The sequence below is a fragment of the Euprymna scolopes genome, chromosome 8 (assembly GCF_053919585.1).
Source record: "Euprymna scolopes isolate OS-2025 chromosome 8, ASM5391958v1, whole genome shotgun sequence".
NCBI classification, from domain to species: domain Eukaryota; kingdom Metazoa; phylum Mollusca; class Cephalopoda; order Sepiida; family Sepiolidae; genus Euprymna; species Euprymna scolopes.
In genome coordinates, this window is record NC_136489.1 from 114,241,763 (window position 1) to 114,266,690 (window position 24,928).

General features: G+C 36.6%; 1 pseudogene; it reads right to left on the reverse strand.

Annotated features, from left to right (window-relative positions):
- Positions 1-24,902: 24,902 nt before the first annotated feature.
- LOC145284154 (5S ribosomal RNA) overlaps positions 24,903-24,928 on the reverse strand; it is a 117-nt pseudogene continuing 91 nt past the window's right edge.

The window sequence follows — 24,928 nt, forward strand, 5'->3', positions numbered from 1 at the left end:
TTGGCCTGTACTGAGAGGGTGATGAGCGATCACCTGAATTCTTAAATACAGGGCATACTGATGAAATTTTCCAGGGAGATGGGAAACTATTCTCCTTAAGACAACGTTTAAACAGTTTTGTAAGTATGGGCGCTAGTTCAGGTTGAAGTTTTTTGAGTACTATAATTGGAATACCGTCAGGACCAGTTGCTTTACTGGAATCAAGGTTTTTGATTAGCTTGGCAACATCACGTACAGATATACGTATATCACATAGCGTGTTTTCTGATACAGGAGGAAATATTGGGGGTTGGCGGCCTTGATCGCAAAGGGTAGAATTAGCTGCAAAGTTCTTGACAAAGAGTTTGGCTTTGTCTGATGCTGACGAGATTACCTCAGGTCCATTGATAATAGTTATAATTATAATTATTTACTATAATAATTAAATACCTACAGACACTAGTGTTTCCCCCATTCGGGAATTTTCAGTGCAGGGTGTCACGATTAACACCAGTCGATAGATTCGAACCCGAGCGACACAAGGCATATCTGGCTTGATTAGCAAGGACCGTATCCAATTGGCTACCATTACCCGCGTGAAATAACGTTGAAATTAAACATTTTATTTTTAAATGTTTTTAAACATTTAAACAATACGTACATATATACATATTTAAACATTTAAACATTTGTATATAATTATCTATAACATAAATTTCACCTGTCTTTTTAACTGTATGTATGTATGTATGTATGTATGTATGTATGTAAGGTCATGTCATATGCTACTGGTACAATGTAACCCAGTACTACCTGCCTCATGGTCGGGTCACCGGCGACTAAACTGGTTCCCCCACCGGACTTGTTTGGTGAGGAGGGTGGCTAGTCTCCCTATAGGATTAAATACAAGACCTTCCAAAGGGCGAATGAACCCTTTTTCGGGGTCAACGGCCAACTAGCCCAGTGTGTGTTTGTGTGTATGTATGTGCGTGTTGGGGCTGAGAGGTGAAGCCGTGGTGAAGGCAACCTTTCTAGGAGAAGCAAATCTCTGATTTAAATAAGCCATAAAGCGGGAGACTAGTACCCACATTAAGCTGGTCTGCAGTTTAACTTGTTGCTGGCTATCTTGCTCTTGCTTGTTGCTGGATCTCAACATTTTGAATCGAGAGAGAGAGAGAGAGACTTAGTTGTCGTACAAAGCTAAGACTCTGTAACGTTATCTGTGTATAGATATGTATTTGTCTATAAAAATGGTCCTGTGGCGATGGAAAAGTTGTGATGTGTGGAGACTTGAAATGCTGGGAGCATGTAATAATTGATCTCAGTGATCGTCTTCAGTGTCATGCCTGCTTCAGCGTGTGAATTCACCGGTAGGACTAAAAAAAAAGAAGTCATATTTGGGCTCATAGACTTTAAGTGTCTGAGGGAGTGGCACTCGTCTGACAAGACGTTGCAATCATCATGTATGTAGGTATGTATGCCGTATACTTTCGACAGAAGCGGCGGATTTTCACGAGATCGGTATCGTTTTTAAGCTCCACCCTTCGGACGACAAATATCAAAAAATTGTTTAAAAACATTAATTCCTTCACCCTCAACCGGGCAATTTTCTTCAAGGAGGAGATATTTTCGAAATTCACCCCCTCTTTTCGATTGACTAGCCTTAATTTAAACCATTCCCACTTCCGGTTTTCCGATGGACACAACGGCAAAGATGTCACGTTTTATTTTCACGCTTTTTTCCTCCTTTGCGATAAGGGTTTGAGCCTGCCTGTCTACTACCACTTCTTTTTTTCTTTCTTTCTTTTTTTTTTTTTGCTCAACACACACCTCCAAACACCCGGGCAATGCCGGACATCCAGGCTAGTATATAAATATGATATGAAACTGGAAAAAAATAGCGTCGTCGAGCGCTTACGTGGATACGTGCAACTGTACAGAGTCAGATGCGCTGACCTAGAATCCCGTTCAGAGATTCGCTAAGTGCGAGTTCTACTCGTATGATTTGCCATCGACCAGTTTCCAATTTCTTTGTTGTCGCCTCCCCATTCCAATAAACAGACACAATAACAGACTAATAAACACACAATCACACAATGTGTACGCGAACAGTGTTACTCACTCACGGTGTTTTGTTCGTTCTTTGCTAATATTCGATCACTACGGCGCAGAATCGATACGCGACGCCAATCGAAGTTGTTCCGTTTTTGAATGTTTCAGTCATGATCCTATTAAATTACCATTTCGTTATGAAAGCATATAAGTGTATTAGACTTCAATCCCGCCAACAAGTTGGAAGGTGAATCCACAATGTATAGCATATTCTAGCTCATCAACAGCTTGTTGTTCAAAAGATAAATGGCGGTGAGTAAACGTATATTATAGATTTTTTTTTTATTGATAATCTATAATATTTTTCATTCCAAAGAAAGACATAGTGGCAAGGGGCTACTATTTGAGATCTTGCTAACTGGGAACTGTGTGAGTTTCGCAGCGAAATATTCATTCACATTACATTTAAACGTCTGCAGGTTAGTACAATCAGGAATGCAGAAAACAGGGTGCACATTCTAAGGTTTAGAAGTCCGAGGCTAGAAACTATTAGAGTAGACGGCTTTCCAGCATTTAGGGACCTCGACAGTAAGAGGGGGGAATTTAATTGCTTGCTTGGTTTGTCGGGAGTGTGTACGCCGAGAAGGCAAAGTGCCATGAATTCATCAGTGCACATCCCATTAAAGTTTTTGTAAAACATGCACATAAACACAACATTGTGGCGATGGCATAGAGGGAGGAGATTGTCCCATATCACGGGATCTATTAATTTTGAAACTTTTTTTTTGACAGTGTCTAAGAAAGAGAGACTAGTGATAGATGCACACGCCTAGATGTGGCAACAATACTCCACGCACCGAGGAATTGTAACTCTGTACAGCTATAGGATTCTGGTAACATTAACGTAGTCGTGAGTACTTGATTGTAGCAGGGACAGCAGATGGGAGAAAATCGGCCGATGAAACTTCCGACCCTTTTCCGATTAATATTGTAGAACTAAGTAAACTTTACGCCTAACTAGAGAATCGGTAGGTAATTTCAAACTAAACTCTGTTTAATCTCGAATTCAACAAAACATAGATCGACCGAGCCTAACAGGAGGTAATATCCATTCATTATATTCTCGTCCCGGCTTTAATGCTCTAAAAGATTGCAAAATTTCCATCACCAGCCGCAACACACTACCCTAAATCATCGTTTAAACTGGATGGAGACTGAAATTCTCACAGCGGATTTCTGTTTATTGATTAATAATTTAAAAATAATATTTCGTCACTGCTTTGCACTCAACAAGGACCTACAAACTTTGGATAGCATCTCTATTCTTTTGATTCTTAAGAAATTTCTCCTACTACAAATTTTTCATTATTGTCTCATTTTCATTTTATCTTATTTCGTTTTTTTTTTAATTAACTTTTTATTTTTTATACCTTTTTATATTTACTTTTTATTTTTATACCATTTTTATATTTACTTTGTATTTTTTATACCATTTTATATTTACTTTTTATTTTTTATACCTTTTTTAAGAAAAAAAAGAAAGACACTATATTGGCCCCCGGCGAATAAAATGGTATGCTCTCATTGGTAAACAAAGTATAATGAAAGGTAAAGGTAAACGAAATCTAAATTTAATTTTTTATTTCAAGGATAGGCCCGAGTTGTATTTTTAGAATTAATCAAAACTTGTCTCAATGTGTACGATGTCAATGTAACATATAAATGGAAGGGGGAAAAGAGGAAAGATACAAAGGGAAACTAAACGCACACACACACACACACACAAGGAGCAGAGAGACACATACTTATATAAAACAATTTTTTTACACAGGAATCACCACTTATCAAGGCCCGAAGGCCACTCGAGGTTAAGGGTTAATGGATATACATAAGTCAATGTGATTATAGCGTAGTAAACATAAGTCGTGGGAATTTTGTAAATTGGGTTACGTAGGGGGACGGTTCATCAAGAACTTGTTTACGTTGGACTTGAAGACAATCAGATTGTAGTCAGCTGGAAAGCAGGCAAACGGAAGAGAGTTGCACAGGCGGGCAGTTATAAAAAAGAAGCTTTGCTCATGGAATCTACGTTTAGGTTTATGTCCATATAAAGATTATAAATTATTGATAGTGGTTTTGGCTAGACGAGTGTTTTTCGTGAGAAAATATATGCATTACTCTGAATATATAATAAACTAAACACAGAATTAACCAAATTAATTTTGTTTTATGGTTTTACGGCTCTGGTTTAATCGATTGAAACTTAAGGTGTCAAAATGCACTGTTCTATCTCTTACTGCATTTCGTTGATTACGTCAAATATGGCGGCTCATGGTCAGTTCCTGACGCCTGAATATCATTTGTCATTCCTGGCGAAGTAAAGAGGAAATTCAACTTCATAGTTTAAGCTCTACCTTAAAAATGATCATTTAGAACTATTACTAAAAGTTGATTTTAAAAATTTATTTTTTTAAATTTAATTTAAATTTAATTTACTTTTATTTATTCAATTGGAATTCATTATTGAGATGAATATTATTTATTAATTTTATTCATTGCGGACGATTATCCTCATCTTTTCTTAGCAGTTTCACGACGTTAAACGTGGTGAGACGACAACAACTACAGAAGGCAGTAATTGCAGTGGATGCAATTAGGAGATTCGGAGTTCCCATCCCGTCGGGGTTACCACCTGACGAAGGCCAGAGGTATAGTGGGCCGAAACGTCATGAAACAACAACAAAAAAAGATGAGGATAATAGTCCGCAACAAATAAAATTAATTGAATTTATTTTCAATTATTATAAAAATATCAGGCAACAGTTGCGTTTTAAACAAGACGTAAGCTTATTTATTTAAGGCATGAGGGTTTATCTCCTTTTAAGTTATGACAGTTACTTCGCGTTTAATATTCATAGACCAAGATGGATGTGTTTCCTGCTTCACTAAATCCAAGACGTTGTCACAATGAGGATATTCAGTGTATCTTAAATAGTATATGACTAATCTCTTCGCCCGGCAATATGTTTCAACCGGGCAACCCTTGATATATACAGCTAGTTTGATATATTTTATAACCAAGTAGTATATAAACGATCAATTCTAATTGATTCATTAATGATACCTTAACAAAAACTACCGATTTGGTTTAGAATAGACATAAGAACAATGCCAACTAATAGGTGTATCATTATTCAATCATTTTTTTTCTGTTGATCTAACTACTTGAGGTGGCTTACTCTCACAGATTGGAAGTCAAATTAAGTGCGCCTGCGCGATCCAAGCGCCTACGCTTAGTACTGACAGATAGTGCGCAAAAAGTCAGTCAAATGAACTTTCTACATAAATATATATACAAAGGCGTTGTTTTGGAGATAAAGAAATAGATATTAATCCACGGTGCATACACATACATACAAAGTTACGATATATATATAGCTGGCATTTTCATGCCATGAAAATTGTCCAAATCACAAACATAACACTTTTTCTTCCATCCGCTTAGGAGGCCTAACTATCATATCAAACTAAAAAACATACATTAGCAATAAACTTTGTATTCTAACGTTCCACCGCTTTACTTGATCCAATTATTAGCAGCGGCGCAAGAAGAATTGATATATTCATGTAAGGTTCTCCTTGGAACACCTTGCGTAGGTGAGGTGACATTCATACCAATGGAGGATATGTTCTCGACACATTCTGATAGAGTCTTAAAGAGTTTTGAGTAGGGAATGCCCTGGCACATGTCGGCCTGAAGTGTGGTTCTGGGTAGTCCTACGAAGTTCACCTGCCCAGGTCGTTATCTCCGTCTCTCGAGTGAAATTAATTTATTGATTACTGCCTGAGGCGCCTCTACCGGGAAATTTTTACTGGTATTCTCAGACAATTTTTACAGGTCTAAGTGCCCTTGACGCTCCCTCCACTTTCTGATCTTGTGTCACATCCTCCTCGAGTGGGAAGAAAGTAAATACCTACAACATATTTTAATCAAAGTTACAGCTACGAAGAGAAATAATATTTTAACTAGACGGGCCTGTGGAAATTACACAGGGGCTCATTCTTATGTAATATATTGATGCGCCATTCTGTAGATGTTCAGTGAAAATGGAGACGCTCTGATATTATTGTAGTTTTTTTGTTAAAACTGCAAAAATATTTATCTAAGCTAGCATGAACGCCCAGCAAAGCCCATTCGTAAAATACGCTTAAATATGATATTTTAATTCTTGCAGATTTCGTATATATTATTATAATGTTCTATCGATTTTTATATATTATAAATTTGCGATTTCCAATGTATATATATATATATATATATATATATATATATATATATATATATATATATATATATATATATGATGAAAATAATGGAAATATTATTCCGACAAAATAGAGAAATAAAAAGGAACAAACCGTATTATGTGTTCATCAACGTTTCGTCTTTATTTCATCCAGAGGAAGTCTCGAAATAAAGACGAAACGTTGATGAACACATAATATGGTTTGTTCCTTTTTATTTCTCTCTCTCTCTCTCTCTCTCTCTCTCTCTCTATATATATATATATATATATATATATATATATATATATATATATATGACTTGAGTGCATCAGCTTGAATCGAAACCGAAATAGATTAATGAAGTGCTATCAATTATAATGGAAACCGAAACTTATGAAGAATTCTTGGTAAAATTATATATGACACCAAATGGAAGTACATAACTATTAAACGACCCGGATGTAAGCGTGACACAGAAAATAACACACGCGCTATCCTATTAATATATAGATTTTATGTTGAGTTATCTCCGTTTCACTGAACTTGCAGATCAAATATTTACTACAATGAACTGCCTGGGAAACGCCATCGGAATTCCCCGTCGGGCACGCCTCAGGCAGAAAGCAATAAAATTACTCCATTCAAGGAAGAAAGGAAGGAAGGAAGGAAGGCAAGGTCTGGGAGGGTAAACACCCTAGGACTACCTAGAACGAATGCCTCAGCCAGCCAGATAAAAGGCTACTGAAATGACCCAATTTTTGCCAAACTGAGTGACGAGATCAGAATCTCAACAGTCAGATATCATTGATCGGAGCGAGAGATCAAATGAATGACGCGAATTGCAACACATGACTTGTTAGATGTAACTATATTTCTTTCTCTGAGTTAGATATATTCCTGAAATAGGCAAATTAGCTAACCCCATAAATACTAATTAAATATGGTTCGTTACATCTGCCCACAAACACTCCCATGCTCCTAAATTGGGATCTCACCACAGTCGTATTGTTCTTCTTGTAGAACAACTATTGCTGGAAGGTGAATATAATTGATACGAGATTCTATTCATTTATGATACATATTGTTGGGTACCTTAGATAGTATAAATATTAGATAAAATATATTTGACGTATATCCTAGACAAAAGACGCCATGGTGACGCCATGATGAGGTTATGGAGTCTACACGCAACGAAATAAGCATTATTCTTGATAATCAGAAACGATAATTAGATTGAAATGGCACCATACAATGGCTTAATTAAGTGGTGGTTACAATTTCAAGAACATGGATCGATGCATGGATGTGACGACGTGTTTTAAGACAGTCCGAGAAAGCGTTAGAATAACGAAGCAGCATGCTTAAAAATGAGTATCTTCTTCTCAGACCCCACTTGGACTAATCAATCACGTTGCGATTAATTGAATAAATCATTTAAGATGGGTTAGATTAATTGATTGATTAAATTAGAAGTGCAATAAACATGGGGTTGTTTATTTTATTATTACAGCTACAAAAGTGATCTCAGTCCTCGGAGGAGATAACACACACGCATTGACGACACCGGCGAGTAGAGCTAGAATGATTTTAATAATTTTAATTGCTGAACAATTGTGGTAGATGAATTAGATATGTATGATTTAATAGGGGTCCACACCGAGACGACCCCTTGGGTTATTTGAGACATTTCTCTTTCCTGTTTCTCTCAAATTAACGACAATTGTCTATGGTGTTATTTTTGTTTATGTAATTCATATACCGACGGTAGTTATCAGAACGGATATCCGACATCAGTTGCAGAAAAACAAAAAAACAATAAGAGATTGATATTTATAAAAAGACATGAACATACAAGTCACAACGTACACTAGATTCACTGTAAATATTTTTCCTTTCTTATTCACCTATAACTAAACAGAACTTCCAAAAACAGAGTTTCAAAGAAATAAAATGGACTGCTTTCTAAGTGGCATGGGCGTTTTCAAGTCAAATGTTAACAAATTCTTGTAGAGCTATTCCCTTTAATAATCAAATTCTTCCCAGTTAATCCATTGTCTTCAATCCTCTCAATGGTGTTGTTTCACCACCCGACTGACAAACACATTAACTTTTATACTCGAGTAGACTTTGGGCCTTGATAAGCATTGACTCCATTAAATAAAATATACCAACTAAACAACAAACGGGTTTACATATAATAAGTTGTCTGTAGCGAAAAATATAAACTAATAAAATAAAAATCGATCGTTTTTTTTCTCAACTGTTCGCCAGTTTTGTCTGAGCTTGGGCGTACACCAGCGAGGACGAAATTTAAGGAGGACAAAAAGGACATCGGGTTATTTTTTTCATACTGAGTTCGAGTGATTTTTTTTCACGCGTCACCTTCAGCCGATATTGAACATTGTGACCGATAACCACGCCTTATATTTGCACTCAACGCAATTGTTGAAGCAATCGATAAACGCCTTATCGATAATTGCCGATCAATTTTGTCCTGCCTATCCCGTGTTTTCACTCATTTTTTTTAGCCACCGCCAATCAACAACGCTTCCTCTTTGAAAGTAATTAAAAGAGACATATTTCATTGCTATCACAGAACTTTCCCCTGGAAATGTAATTACCCCCCCCCCCCCAAAAAAAAAAATCCCCCCAAAAAATAAAAAAGAAAAAAAAAGAAAAAAAAGAAAAAAAAAGAAAAAAAAGAAAAAAAAGAAAAAAAGAAAAAAAGAAAAAAAAAAAGAAAAAAGAAAAAAAGAAGAAAAAAAGAAAAACCGGAACAAAAAAAGAAAAAAAAAAGGAAAAAAAAAGAAAAAAAGAAAAAAAAGAAAAAAGCAAAAAAAGCAAAAAAAAAAAAAGAAAAAAAAAAAGAAAAAAAAAATGTATAATCTTTTATTGTGACATGGTGATTGCAGTTTCAATTCATCGCCCAGAATAGAAAATATCGGCAAATGAATTAAATCGGCTATTGACACAAAACCACAAACAAACATTCGATCTTTACTCCCTCGTTTATTCGTTGATTAAGCCATTTTAACGTTTCACCGTTCTGAAATCTTTAAATGAGGATTGATTATACGTATTATTTGAATTCTTCAGACTAATGTTCTATTCTTGAGTGCTATTTACAAAACGTTTCGGTAGTTATAACCACCGATCTTCTTCGGGTGTATCTTGTCGAACTTGGGAATCTTTCTGTCGAAATCGGGAATTTTTTTGTCAAATTCGAAAATCTGCAAGGGCTTCGCGACGTAATGGATAAAGTATTTGGTAAAATTCAATTATAAATCCAGACTCTTCTGAAGGAAGGTTCAGTCCTCAGCGCGGGCGACACTCAACATAAATTGTGAATTGCTTAGGACTTTTACCTAGTCAAGGCTGACGAAACGAGAACATGCTACCCCCGTTGATTAAATAAAGGGTGACGATTGAAATTCCGTGCAGATCCCGGAGTTCGATTTCTGAGTTCGCCAGACAGATTCCCGAGTTCAAAAATAAAATTGGAGATTGCATTGAGGAAACGTAGAAAAAAATAACACTCGAGATTAGAACGAACAATCCAAATAATGCGACATTTTCAGTTTTATCTGCGATGCTTACGACATTGCAAATAATCATTTCAAATTTTACCTGGCAACGCGTCTATACAGAAAAATATCCATTTAATATTTCTCTTAGTCTGTTTCTCCGTTCTACATCTTTCTCGGATATTACTGGTCCGATCTGGATGAAATTTTGTATGGACGTCTTTTATAATAAGGTACGACGAATCAAATATTATGGCATCCGCTTGCTGCCCAGTAGGGGAATTATAGAAATTAGTGCTAAATGTAAAAATGAGCAGAAATGTAGACATATTTAACTATCAACTTAGAACTAATTCTAAGTTAACGTGCTATAACTTGTATCCGTTTGAACAGTCTAGTTATTAGATAATTTGTGAAAATCATTTTATTCGTCTCCCGACAAAAGGATGGGGGTAGACCTGTAAACTAACCCTTGTCTATTCGTCCGTTTGTCTGTCCGCATTTTTCTCAATAACTTCGCCTCGGAAGTTTTTGAAATTTTACACAAACATTAAACATTATATGAGTAAAAAGTAACAGAACGTGCCTTTCGGGGTAAAATGGCTAAAATTGACACTTTTGTGCTTATTAAAAAAAAAATTAATGCCTTGGAATTTTATAAAACTTTCTGAAAAGTTGTAACTAACTGATTTCTGTATAATTTTGTTTGTCTATACTTTATGATAACTCTTGGGTGTGCCGCAGGGGTTCTTTTAGGGCTAAAAAAACACTCCATTTTTAGGACTATTTTACTATATTTGTCCAAAATTTTCTGTGTTTGTCTATTTAGCAGTTTTGCATGGTGTTGAACTCAAATTTAAATATGTTACGGCCTTGGGGGCTTTTAGAGCTAACTGGGGCAGGGCAAATGATGGACTTGGTTCTTTTTTTTTTGCATGGTGCAGAACTCCAGTTTACATATGCTAAGTCCTAAAACTGCACTGTTTGTTCATTTTCACTAGGATTTGACGTCACCTGGGTTTTTTGGGGGGGCTAAATGGTGGAGGGGAGAAAAATGCTGAACTTAGTCATTCTTTTATACCTCGTTCACTGTGCACTCACGGGGGACCATGCATGCTTTATTTGTTTTAAAAAGCATTGGTTTATCAGGATCTTTAATCAAATACTATATTTTGTTACTAAAACATTTATTGGCCACAACGAAATCTGTGACATAATACTTTAAAGTTACCTTTGTATTGTTTGCCATAATTTGCTAAGTATTCTATCTTACAAGAATCACTTTTTAAAACATTTTAAATCATTTTCTCCTTCTAGAATATAAATTACGTAATTCATTAATTTCTAAAGTGCCATTTTAAGATTTTAGTATATTTGTCGCTCATATCTATATCTCGTGAACCGAAACTTGTGAACTGAAACTGTTTTCAGTCTACGAGTTTCTGTGCTGACTTTTTGCTTTCGGGAGTAAGGGGAAAGCGAGTTCTAACAGAGTTAAGAAAGAAAGAGTATAGCAAATATAGCTATTTGCTTTGTAGCGTTCGTATAAATCTCTTCATGCTTCAATCGCCAAAACGTCTTTAGTAATTTGTAATTGTATTGGACGTACTGAGGATTGAACGTTTCAACCAGAGAAGACTGTCACTTGGAACTGATTATAGCAAACCTGGAGACAATCCGTCTGCAATGAGTTATTTTCTAGTCTCTGCCAAAATGTTGGTTCAGTAAAAAGCTTTGCTACACCTGAATGCCTGCCACCGACCTGCAACAAAGTATCATGCTCTTCGGAGTTTCCTCCAAGTGATGCTTTACATGGACAATGGTGAGGCCATGGATATACTGAATGGAGATGGGAATTGCAGGACAAAAGTCTTGTTTCCAGTGATCATGGATCGTTCACCTGCGCTCAAAAAACAAAAACAAAAAATAAAATAAAATAAAATAAAAATAAAATTAAATAAATAAATAAAATAAATAAAAATAATTGCAACTGTTCTGGTATTTGTAAAATAATTATTTGCAAGTAAAAATAATTAATTGCAACTGAAAATAATTATTTCTGAAGTAATTACTTTGAACAGTCCCGGTAGTTGTAGTACATCTCGACGTACTTGCAAAAGACAAAATATGCGGACCATGTCAAGAAGAGTATTGTGACAATATGAGTGTGTCGGATGATGAAAATTGTTACTATTGAACTAACACGGTGGTTCAGTGTTGAGTTATGTCTTAAAATGCACTGTGTATTCTATAATCTTTCGAAATGTACATGCATGTCATGACGTTATTGATGATATCATGACTTTGCTTGTCTAGGTAGTCAGTATAAAGCTTTGTATAAAAATTATCTCCAAATATATAGTATAAAATATGCAAACTCTTCAATAAGCAGCAGCTACAGCTTTGAAATACGGAACTATTGGTTATTTTTAGTGCAATGGCTATCATCTTTTTATGACGTCATAGTTAGGACCTTTGTGGTGATCAGATTTTGGTAAACTTTTAGTATGTTGTTTCCCCACTTTTAATAGTAATAAAATAATCATAAAACGCTTTCTTTGAATTTGTTCAGAGCCAAACCCTATTTTGATTGGACTATTAGCACTTTTATTTTACCGTGAGGTAAAAATACCAGGTTGAGAAAATGGCGCGGTCTATCTTTCTCTCGAGGGTAGATGGGACTATTTTAAGCCGTGGTAGGCACCTTATCTAGTGATGGCGTCACGGTAAAACATATCCTTGATAGCTCTGGCGAAGCATAAAGTATTCAGCTACCGACGTATACTACAAACTTGTGTAGTGAATTCAATCTCGGCTATGGCTACGCTGGATTGGATGGAGCACTTTTATCCACTGAAGGAGATCAGAGATTATTATTAATTTTGTGAGAATAATACCACAGATGAAAACAATAGTCCATATAACGCAAATAGTATAATGTCACCAGCGGAAGTTCAAATCTATTTCCGTATGTACATTTCATTTGTTGCCATCGGGCAGAATAATTCATGTTATTTTTTTTTCAATAGTTCTAGAATCAATCGATACTAAAAAAAAAATGCCGGAGATGGAAAACTGATGTATTTATTTATTTTTCATTTTTCTTATTTAACCCCGTACAAAGTCAATATAAAACTGATTCTGAAATATTACAATCGAAATACAATTCGTTCGGAGCAACTAAAAATTCAGACAACGTTTGTTTTTATAAACATAATTCTGACCTCCCTCATACACACGCTTTTCCTCTATTTGCTTTTTCTATCCACCTTTATTTGGTCTTTAGATTTCTTCATTTGTTTCTTTCAATCATACTTTCGGCCCAAATATTGATTTTTGTCCACCTCTCTTCGCCTGTTGACCTACTTAGAACTATAAAAACCCCGCCATCCCTCACTTCGAAATCTCTACCCATCTCTTCGTCCCTATCGCCTTTTCTCTGTCTATCTAAGTCTACTTCTTTATCTCTGTCAGATCTTTATTTCTGATAGTGATGGGATGGCAACAAGGAGAGGGACCGAGATAGAATGGGCATGTTTGTGTGCGTGTATGTGTGTATGCATGTGTGGTGTGGTGTGTGTGTGTGTGTGTGTTGTGTGTGTGGGTGAGAGAGAGAGACAAAGACAGAGAGAGGAAGAGAGAGGTAGGAAAAAAAAAGACGCGGCGGGGTGACAGACGGATGGAATTCAATTTGAACCTCCGGTCTGTCATATTTAAGTCATTTCCATCGAGGAGATATTTCTTTTTTTAATAAGAGTTCTAGAGTTCCAAGGAGAGAGAGAGAGAGAGAGAGAGAGAGAGAGAGAGAGAGAGAGAGAGAGAGAGAGAGAGAGAGATGGACGAGGGAGAGAGAGATGGACGAGGGAGATAGAATAAAGATGTGAGCATAGAGAAAATGAAGAGCAGAGAGAGAGAGAGAGAGAGAGAGGGGGGGGTAATTAGATTTCAACCCAGTGCAATGCTATATTAGCTGTTTCTATCGGGAGATATTTCTTTTTTATTCAGAGAAAGTACATATAGAGAAACCGATGGAGAAAGAAAAAAATGCGATCGGGCGCGCGTGCGTGTGTGTGTGTGTGTGTGATAGAGAGAGACATACAGAGAGAGACATACACAGAGAGAGAGAGAGAGAGAGAGAGAGAGAGAGAGAGAGAGAGAGAGAGAGAGAGAGAGAGAACAAGAGAAAGAGAGAGATGGAGAGGGAGAAAGAGGGAGAGAATTAGATTTCAACCTAGCATAAGACTATTTTATATGTTTCCATCGAGTTTTTTTGTAAAAATGATTCAGAAAAAAGCAGAACACGGAGATGTTTTCAGGTCAAAGCTGGATCGCCCTCGAAATTGATCCAAACCTATTTGTCATAATTGTAATAGAGAAACTATTTGATAAAAATGATATATGATGCAATAATGGCAATACTTATGAGTTAATAATTTTCTCTAGTGTTTTTACGTTCTATTTGTGATTGTTCCCAGAATGTGTTTTCTCATGGCCTTCTCTGTACTTGCCCTCAAAGTTAACAGGTATTATTACAGTAAAATGGAGAATCGAAACTAGAAAGGTTTTTCATTGCTTACACTTTTATGTGCATCCTTGGACTCACATATACTGCCAGCTCCCTAGTGCCTTCAGTAAGGAGAAAAAGTACGAACGAAGGTGCATGTTGACCTCAAGCTTCGCTCTGAAATTTTATACCAATTCCTTTTCTCAGTCAATTGCGTAACTCTCAAAATTGCATTTAACGCATTACTCAAATCGACATACCTAAACATACAAACAATAAAATATTATATTTTCATTTTCATCTTAACCTTGAAATGATCACAACAATCACGATCGCATTACAAACGTGTTACCGTCTAAGTTTAAATTCTATTTACCATTTTGTCTTTTTGGAGTAACCTCATAACAAACCTTCAGTATCTGTAATGAACCCTAAATGCTTCATAAACGCATACTTAAATCGAACCACTGACTGTACTGTAATCTCGCGTTGAGTCGAAAAAATTCCCAACGAGAGTATTAACTATTGGAGTTTTTATAATGCTTAGAAGAGTTTGTTATGAGTGAATGGGTAATTCCCCATAATACTCCCTTCCCAAGCGAGAGGTACTAAGACGTGTTTCTCTTTGGATCGATTGGCAGCGTTCTGGTGTAGCTTAGTGTCGTTCAATGCCGAAAGTGTCATACATCGTCTTAATGTTTTTTTCACCTTCGTGAGAAGCATAGTTTGAATCATCCTACACACACTTTCTTATTTGATTATGACGTCTTTTATGCGTTAATTTAGGACCTTCAATAACGTACACCATGTTTCCATTTCTTTTGTCTATTGTGCTCAGTTCCCAGAAAGACGTGTTGTTTTTGTAAGTCTTGTAAACAACCTTTGTTTTTATCGTGGATCATAGTGTTTATTAGGCAAAATAGGAGTATTTCTCCCTTTGTTTTGACATCAGTTTGTCACAGAACTCTTTGAATCCCGTGGACGTAAATTGAGTACAGTAGTTATTAAACAGTTGACAACATCAAACCGGGAAAATATTACTTGGAGGAAATTAATAACTATCCATGTAGTGAGAATCTCACATCTGAGCACTTCTGGACATTTTGTGTAGCTATCCCATATAATTAGGTAATAACAATCCTTCAGTGACCCTGCGAAATTTATATGCATTCTAGACTAGGTTTTGGACTATAACTTAAAAGTGATTGGAGATGCCTTTGTATGAGTCGACCATGTTTTTGATGTCTTTATCCATAATCGGTCAGTATATGTAACTAGGCACGAGGCTATTTATTCCTTTTATACCTGGGTGATTTATATGAGAATCTATCGTTATCCTTTTTTGTAATATTTTTAGTATGACGACCTTCTCGTTGTATAGTAGGACGTCATCATACATAGAAAAACTGTCTTATATTCGCTTGTATTTATTTGTGATTTTCTGTTTAGTAGTGTTAATAAAATTGACTTTTTCAGCCTCGCGTTTAATTTCATGTAGTTTGACCGAAAATTTTCTGAGGGTATTGCACATCGGGGTTTAATTTCACTATCGGTGCGTGAGGAAGCAATTAACCCTGTCTCGAGACCAACCTTGAAAGTGTGTCCACTTTTCTGATCTGCTAATTTGAAATTGTATTTAAACAGAATAGTGCTCCAACTTAACAGTCTGTTTACTGTGTAGACGGGTAATTTCTCGATCTAACGATGGCCAGTAGAGGTTTATGGTCGATTTAGAGTATAAAATAATTGTTCGTATAAATATCGGTGGACTTAGTAACTGCGAAGATAATAGTCATAATTTTTCTTTCGATCTGTGAATAGTGTTTTACTGCTGGAAACAGAGATATTGACGCTTGTGCAATCGGCATTTTATGTGAGATACAAGCTCCAATTTCGTCTGACCTCGCATAGTATTCTCTCCTGATGACCCGATATTATCTGTAAAATGCTATGAAATACAACCCCAAAACATGATCATGCGAGTGAATAAACGAATAAATGCAATGAAAAACCACAGAAAAAAGATTATAAACACCATTCTATACAAGAAAAAAACTAAGATGAGGAAGGACCTAGAAAGGCGCATTTTCTATCTTGACAACCAACATTAACTTTATCCGAAACGGATTACTTCCCAAGTGAAAACAGCTGATAAACATCATTATATACAAGTCTATAGGGTAAGCTGTTTCTTTCAAAACACAAAATCTTCTGTTGTTCGTTTGTTTCATGACGAGTTTCTGCCACTGTTCCAGTAGTATTTTTTAAAAAATCTTTTTTTTATCTACTTTTGGATTATAGTGCAAGAGGAATAGATGTGATGTCAGTTTTATTTTATTTTATTGAATGCTTCCCTTTTTTAGCAGCTCGTTCCTTATGGGTGTTAATAGTAAGCAACGTCGAGCTATTTTCCTCGACTGCAATTTGAAGGTATGCGTCACTCAGATCGACTTTAGAGATCTTTCCTTCGTCTAGCTTATTGAAAAATTCTTCAAGGCTATGAAGTGGATAATGGCAGTCTTTTAGTACTGAGTTCAACCCTGTGCTAAAGTCAGATTTCTTTTAACTTCTTTTTGATAAAGATGGGGTTACCCATTGACTGAATGTAACTTTTGATAATATGTCAGTGTTATCAAGTCTTTCAAGCTCCTCATAAATTTTCTCCAATGACGCGAACGGTACATTCTTTTTTTTTCTGGAATACTGGTTGCGTATTATCTTAGAGTTCGAATCTGGCTGGCGTTTTTGTGCATTTTCCTAGACCAGCTGAAAACCGCAGGGACATTTTTATTTTAATATTTTCTTTTTCTGTCGTTAGAATTTTCACTTTCTTACAAAAAGTATTTATAGACAAATTGTACAAACTACCCTTTCCATATAATTTGTCTCCAAAAGATTTAGTAAATGTAACATTAATGATTAATTCACTTTTAAAATTTATTTCCAACCCCGTCACAGAAAGCATCTCGTTCGTGGCTATTTTGCAAGATTTTAGCATAGTAGATTTATTGATCTTTTTTCATGTAAGCACATTTATGAAAAATAAGTCTGATCCCGAATCTAACTGAAACTTCATGTTTTTATTTAATACCAGCAGGGAGACCGATGTTGTCTGCAATTTAACAAGAATAAACGACTGTTTCACCCTCCCACATTTCATTGCCATCGAAATCGGTGTAATCGCCTATTTTTCAATCAAATCGATTGATTACCTGATCTATTTCGAGACCCATCGCGTTGCACCGGGAGGAGGTTTTACATTCCTCCTTGCACTGAGCCCATCCTCCCTTGCACTGTAGAGAACTTACTGTTGATTTTGTATAATTATTTTTCTATATAATAGGTAGAAGCAAAGTTTAAACTGACAACGTAAAGTGTCATGCTTTAATTATGCTCTAAATAGAAAGATCATTTTCGAACGCGCCCTTGTCATATAAAATAACCTACGGTTGATTTTATACGCCGGACACATTAGTTTATACAGTGATAAAACTTCTCGAATGACAGCTTTGATAAAAATGGAGGCGCTGGTGCGATTTGGGTCCCTATTAACCTGCCTGCTAATTTTTCACATATCTCGAGATGAAAATGCTTTATCTTTCCGTGATGTGACATTGAGCTTGTCCACAAAAAAGAACAAAAAACAAAACAAGGTTCTCTCATCCCTTCATAGTTTCCTGGCTAAATCCAGAAGAGCCAGTCCCTCTGCAAAGCCTGCTACAATCCTATGCTTTTCAGTAGCAGTTAAGCGTCGTGTTTTGGACATTTTCACAAGCCTGCTATAAAGAGAATACAGTGAAAATGTCAGCAAAAAACATAAATGCCTATTACCTTTGAAATATCATATAGATTTGAAAAATATTTTGATATCTTACTTTCTTACTTTCTTAGAAGTACTCTAAATTTCAACTTTGTATGATTAATATTATTGAAGTTATTAACAAAATTATAATCTGCAATAAAGGAAATATGATCTGCAATAAAGGGAAAAACATAGTTTAGGCAGTTTTAACCTGATTTCAACGATAACCCGGACTTGGTGACTTTCTTGGATTTTCAATAAATTGTCTTCTCTGACACGCTTTCTGCGTCGAATTTTAGAGTCTCTTGCTGATACCAATCTTTGTACGAATATCAGCACTCAGCACTGGTTTAAAATCGTCGCAATATTTATTGACTATTAATGCAAATGTTAAATAGTCCATGTAAAATTTCTTTGTTAAATTTAGCCATTTTGCACTCTTATTAAATACTGACGTTTTCGGACTGAACAGTTCTGTTAAAAGTTTTACGGCTTCAGAAAAAAAAAATGAAGCCCAAGGTTTTTCGCAGTAAAATGTAATCCACGAATTTGCTGTTCTGTGGATCCCAGTTTTTTAAGCAATAAACGGACAATTTTGGAGTCAGCTCAATCGCGTAATCATTGTTATAGAGGTTCAGTTACCTTCTAAAATTAAATTATCAAAGTCTTTTCAAATTGCGTTCCATGAGAACACAATGTTACTTTTCGTGATGTACTTTTTATTTGTTTAAATTTGTAATAATAAATCCGTTTTCCTTTGTTGTTACAGTACCATTTATTGGAATTGTTCTTCCGCTTTCTGTTGTCTTTCCTAAAATCTTTATTGGTTTTTGCTGTTGTTGCTACAAATTCATTTGATACTTGACCAATTCAGTCTGTCTGTTTTCGTTTTTGTTCTGCAAATCCAATTTATACTTCCACAGTTGTGGTTGATTTGAAGTACTCCATAGTTTCTTAATATTATCTTTTAAGAATAGGGAAGAAAAATGAATATGGCTTTGAACGCATGAAAAGAAAACTTTACGATTTTCCACATATATTTTTTTCTCTTTCTTAACAATGTAGACCTTGCGGCCGAACGAAAAAAATAATTGCAACTTTTTCTTTCAATTAAAGTCCACTTTTTTTTCCTTGGCAGAAAAAACAAGTTCTTTTTGCACAGCATTTAATCTTCATTTTAACGAAAATACAAAGGAGAAAAAAAATGAAACTAAAACGCCGTGAAGTAACTTTTTAGTTAAAAATTAACTTACGGATTTTTGCATTTATTACTTTTTTGTTGAACGATTATCATATTTTTTTAGTTGGTACCGCGAATTGAGAGTTGGTGCCGCGTATTGAGAGTTTGTGTAACTTTCAGAGTTGCTTCATTGTCATTAAAACGATTAGTCATTCGGCTCTACGATACCGGTTCTATTAATGATACGTTGATAGTGTATGTGAACACTATATTCTTGTTATACTTCAACGTAAATCGATGTTGTTGATGTGGGTCCTTTAAATACTACGTTATTAGTTCGAATACCTTTCCCCAGTTGGTGTGGAACACTGAAATATTATCAACTAGCAGTTCCGCCCGGCTTTGCTCGGCCCCTATGTACTGTTCATGACTTTATGTGTATATGTATATATAAAAACATGTGAATATGTACGGTAGCGAAGTATACGCAGACAGACATTTTCACTTTTATAGATATATAGATCTTGGACGCAATATATAATAATGATTTAATAGGTAAAATAACAAAGACTCGTGCGCGATCACCGAGAATCGAAACCAAAACGTTCAGCTCACGATTTATTTTTTACCTCTGTCTTCAATGACTGGGCTATGAAGACATTTATACTGCAAGGCTAAAAATAAAAATATGAACCAATAGCTACTACATTATGCATTCGTAATGTCGGCGTTCGACCTTCACCTGGCAATTTTTTTTAATTTTCACACTTTTGCACCGATTTTTCCCGGATAAAAGCCAAATATAAAGTTTCGCATCGATTGAAATACCTTATATATGAAGTTTCCTGTCTGTAGACCAAAAACTCTAGGAGGAGTTTGGTAGGCAAAATTTGTTAAACAAAAATATATACGTATACATAAATATATATGGAAACATTTTTGTGTTTACTATAAACATTTTACGCAAATATTATGCAAGTATAAATTATGTAGAATATCTGCATTAATATAATTACACGTAATAGTTAACTAAAGATGGTCATCCCATAATAAAACCGAATAAACTAATAGAGAATTGATTAAAATGAATGTTTAAAAGAATATGCGAATAGGCTAGATCTTTTGCTAATGAATACAATTCCACAACACATATATGAGAAAGTTGTATTTTCTTTTTAAATAATATGAATATCAATACACATAAAAAAAAAACGAATTTATTGGAGTATAGATTCGACTTTTCACCGTGCGTTCCCGGAACTTTGTTATTAGTTGTGGGAACACTGAGGTATTTTCAAAATTAGGTTTCCCCTTACCAGTTCTCGAAACCTCGTCGTCAGTTTTTGTGGTCCTAGGAAAGGGTCACAAGGAAAGACGCGAACAACAGGTTTAGTTAGAAAGAGTATATTGTACAAAAATATGATTTTTAAAGAAAGCTTTCTGTATTTCAGACTGTTAAGTTAGACAATCTGTTGTGTCGCGTTGTGTCGCGATAATTCCACACGAGCGCATTTAATCTCAGGGGTTTTATAAGTGCTAGAATAGTCCATTATGTGAATAGGGATGCCTCTAAAAAAATTAGTAAAGACTAGTAATGATGGGACGAGTCCAATATTTTTCCCGATTCCGATACAATTACCGATTCCGTGCTAAATTCTCGATTTCGATACAATTACCGATGACGATTCTGATTCTTTATAAATCTCTAATTATTTAACTATAAGATTGTTATTTTCTCCGATTTTCGTAAAAACACACGTTAAATATGCAAATATTTTCCTTAACGTAAAAATACACTTGTGGAGGATGGTCTATCGATTTTAGCTTTACTTGTATTGTAAAATCAATAAATATTTATTATTATTTATTATTATTACGAATAATGGAAGATTTTACTGCAAACAAAATCAAATAAAAAAGACAATTAAAAGAATCTGTCTCTGTCTGTCCTTGTGGCCATGTCACTAGTTAGGGTGCTGGAGGTAAACGTTTTGTCTGGGCTGACGTTATCCGCCTGATAGTCAGGGACCCGAACCTTGGATTAACCACTAAGGAGGCTGTCCTATCAGCAGGCGCAAAGTACTGGGACTGCTGTATTGCCATTTGGTGAGTGGATCTGGACCATGCAGTAGTCTCTGGTGGGGCCTCTCGATGCCATACTAGTGGGTAATTGTTACGGCTTTACCTTTTCGTGTGCTACAAATAAAAAAAATTTCCTGTCTTTTTCTCTCTTACTTTCCCTCTCTGTACTGCTCTAACCAAGTATGCCGGCCTATTCCACAAATCCCAAAACCTCAACATGAATTATCTCCAGAATAAAAACTCGATTTAACCTAGAACTCCATCTTCCAGCGTAGACCCCTACTACCAGGTCCCCTTCTCCAACATCAGGGGTCTACGTTCCAACCTTCCAGAGGTTGAAACCCAATTACAGGAGACGAAACCGGACATATTATTTCTAAGTGAAACTGGAATAGGGCCGACCACTTCCCTAGATGAGTTCATAATTAATGGATACTCCAATTTAACAGCTAAATCTGACACCCAAGATCGCCATGGGCATGGAATATGTGCCTACATTAAGGATGGCTTCCCATGTGGCATGGATATCTCTAGAGAAGATCCTAATTTACCCTATATGTGCTTCAGGGTTGCACTTGCTAACACCACTGCATTTATATTTGCCCTCTATAGGCCCCACAACAGCGGAGTTACTATCTTTAAGAGCATATCTGAGAAAATAGACCACATACTGTCTTCACATCCCTCGGCTAACATCCACATCTGTGGTGACTTCAACGTCCATAACGTGGAATGGCTGACCCATTCAAATAAGACAGATGATGAGGGGAGGTTTTGTCATGATTTTGCCATTGCTTATGACCTCACTCAGATAGTTCGCGAACCCACCCGTGTGCCCGATACACCCAATCAATATGCAAGCCTCTTAGACCTTTTTCTCTCAACTTCCCCTGAGCTATGTTCATGTACCGTTCATTCTCCTCTAGGATCCTCCGACCACTCCGTCGTATCAGTTAAGATAAAAACGAAATGTAAGAAGCCCCCAGACGTACCTCTCCACCGTACTGTATACCGATACTCTATGGCTGACTGGGATAGCTTCCGTACATTCATATCTGATTTACCTCTGCACTCCATGTTTAAAAAGGAAGTGTCCTCTATAGTATCAGATCTGACCGAATGGTTAATTGTAGGCATAGACCAATTCATACCATCTAAAAAATTCCAACAAAAACCTAACAGCCAGCCATGATTCTCCCCAGAATGTGCTGCTGCTATCGCGCACAGAAATCACTTTTTCCATAGCTACCAACGTAATAGATGCACTGAGACGAAAGCTGCTTTCAGGTCTGCCAGCAACCACTGTAAAAGAGTAATAAAAAATGCAAGAGAGCTATATGCCCAGTCTGTTAAATCCAAGGTAGCTGATCAGCGGCTTGGTTTCCACCAGTTTTGGCAAATAACAAATAGGATCCTGAACAGAAGTGTGCGTTCTATCCCAACAATTATCAATGGACCAGAGGTCATCTCGTCAGCGTCAGACAAGGCCAAACTATTTGCAAAGAACTTTGCAGCTAATTCTACCCTATGCGACGAAGGCCATCAACTCCCCATATTTCCTCCTATAACACAGAACAAGCTAGGTAACATACAAATATCCGTGCATGAGGTCGCCAAGCTAATAAAAAACCTAGATTCCAGTAAAGCAACTGGCCCTGATGGCATCCCAATTATAGTGTTAAAAAAGCTTCAACCAGAACTTGCTCCCATACTTACGAAACTATTTAAGCGCGGCGTTAAGGATAAGTGCTTTCCGACCCCCTGGAAGACCTAATCAGTTTGCCCTGTATTTAAGAATTCAAGTGATAAGTCATCTCCCTCTCAGTACAGACCAATAAGTCTCCTCTGTGTTATGAGTAAGTTGCTGGAATCAATATTAAATAGAGAAATAGTCAACCACCTCAGCAGGAATAACCTTCTTAGTGACACAAAATATGGTTTCCGCTCTGCAAGATCTACCGCAGATGTGCTGACGGTTATATCCCACAGGATTAGTGAATCTCTTGACAAAGGCTTCCTTTCTAGAGCAATTGCTCTTGACATATCAAAGGCCTTCGACAAGGTATGGCATAAGGGTCTACTTCACAAGATTTCCAGCTACGGTATAACTGGAAATGTTTTCTCAATCATTAAATCATTTCTCTCCGATAGGCTCATAAGAGTAGTGGTAGATGGACAAAAATCGGAGGCCTGCAATATAAATGCTGGGGTCCCTCAGGGGTCAATCCTGGGCCCAACTCTCTTCCTGATCTACATCAATGACCTCCCTAAACACATACTTAAATCATTCGTTGACATCTATGCTGATGACACGACCATCTACGGCAACACATCAAAGGCTGTAAATGACAAAGTTCTCTCTGATTCTCTCTCCTCTGATCTCGAGCGCATGGTTCAGTGGGGGAAGATGTGGCTAGTTACCTTTAATGCATCCAAAACCAAACTCCTATCCTTACATCATCAACGCTCTTATCTCCATCTGGCATCAACTGTGATGGATGGCTCTCGTCTGGGTGAGGCCCCGTGTTTTGACAAGCTTCTGGGTTTGACCTTTACTCCTGATCTGAAATGGAACACGTACATCAAGCCTGTTGTCAAGGTCGCTGGAAAGATGGTGGGATCCTTCTACCGCTCCAGAAGATATCTCACTACTGATGCAATTCTCTATCTATATAAAAGCCAAGTACGTCCAAGGATGGAATACTGTTGCCATATCTGGGCAGGAGCTGCCAAAAACAGCCTATCCTGCCTTGACAGAGTACAAAATAGACTTCGTGGCTTAGTGGGGGATGCCCTTTTCTCTACCCTGCAACCCCTCTCCCACAGAAGAGACGTTGCGAGCCTATCCTTGTTTTATCGTTATTTTCATGGCAGGTGCTCGTCTGAACTCCAATCCCTGGTCCCCCCTCGCCAATCTTTCACGAAAAACACCCGTCTAGCTGAATCCACTGTGAAAAATTTCCCCCACTCTATATCTGTGCCTAAATCAAAACGCGGATTCCATGAACAAAGCTTTTTTCTTAGAACTGCACGCCTGTGGAACTCTGTTCCGTCTGCCTGCTTCCCTCCGGACTACAACTTGGATGTCTTCAAGTCTAATGTTAACAAATTCCTAATGAACCGCCCCCTTAAGTAAACACTCCATCAAATCTCCACACTAACGTAATGTACTTGCAATAACCATTATCCCTGAGTGGCTTCCGGGCCTTGATAAGTGGTGATCACTGTGTAAAAAAAAAAAATCGTTTTAGCATCGAAAAATAGGCATCAATTTTTCTTCTTCTACTTTTCTTACTACCACTACTACCACAGGTCCCTTCAGTCTTTAACAGACTATGGATACCCACGAAGGGGTGCTTGCGCGTGAAATTTATGTGGCAAGAGTTGCGCAATCTCCAACCACACCTCTCCTGAGTCAACAATGTAAAATACCAGTGACAAGTGGAGTGTATGTACAAGACAACTGGAAATAATGCCGAGATAAACGGAGAGCACGTACAGCGCCTAGAATTCCCAAA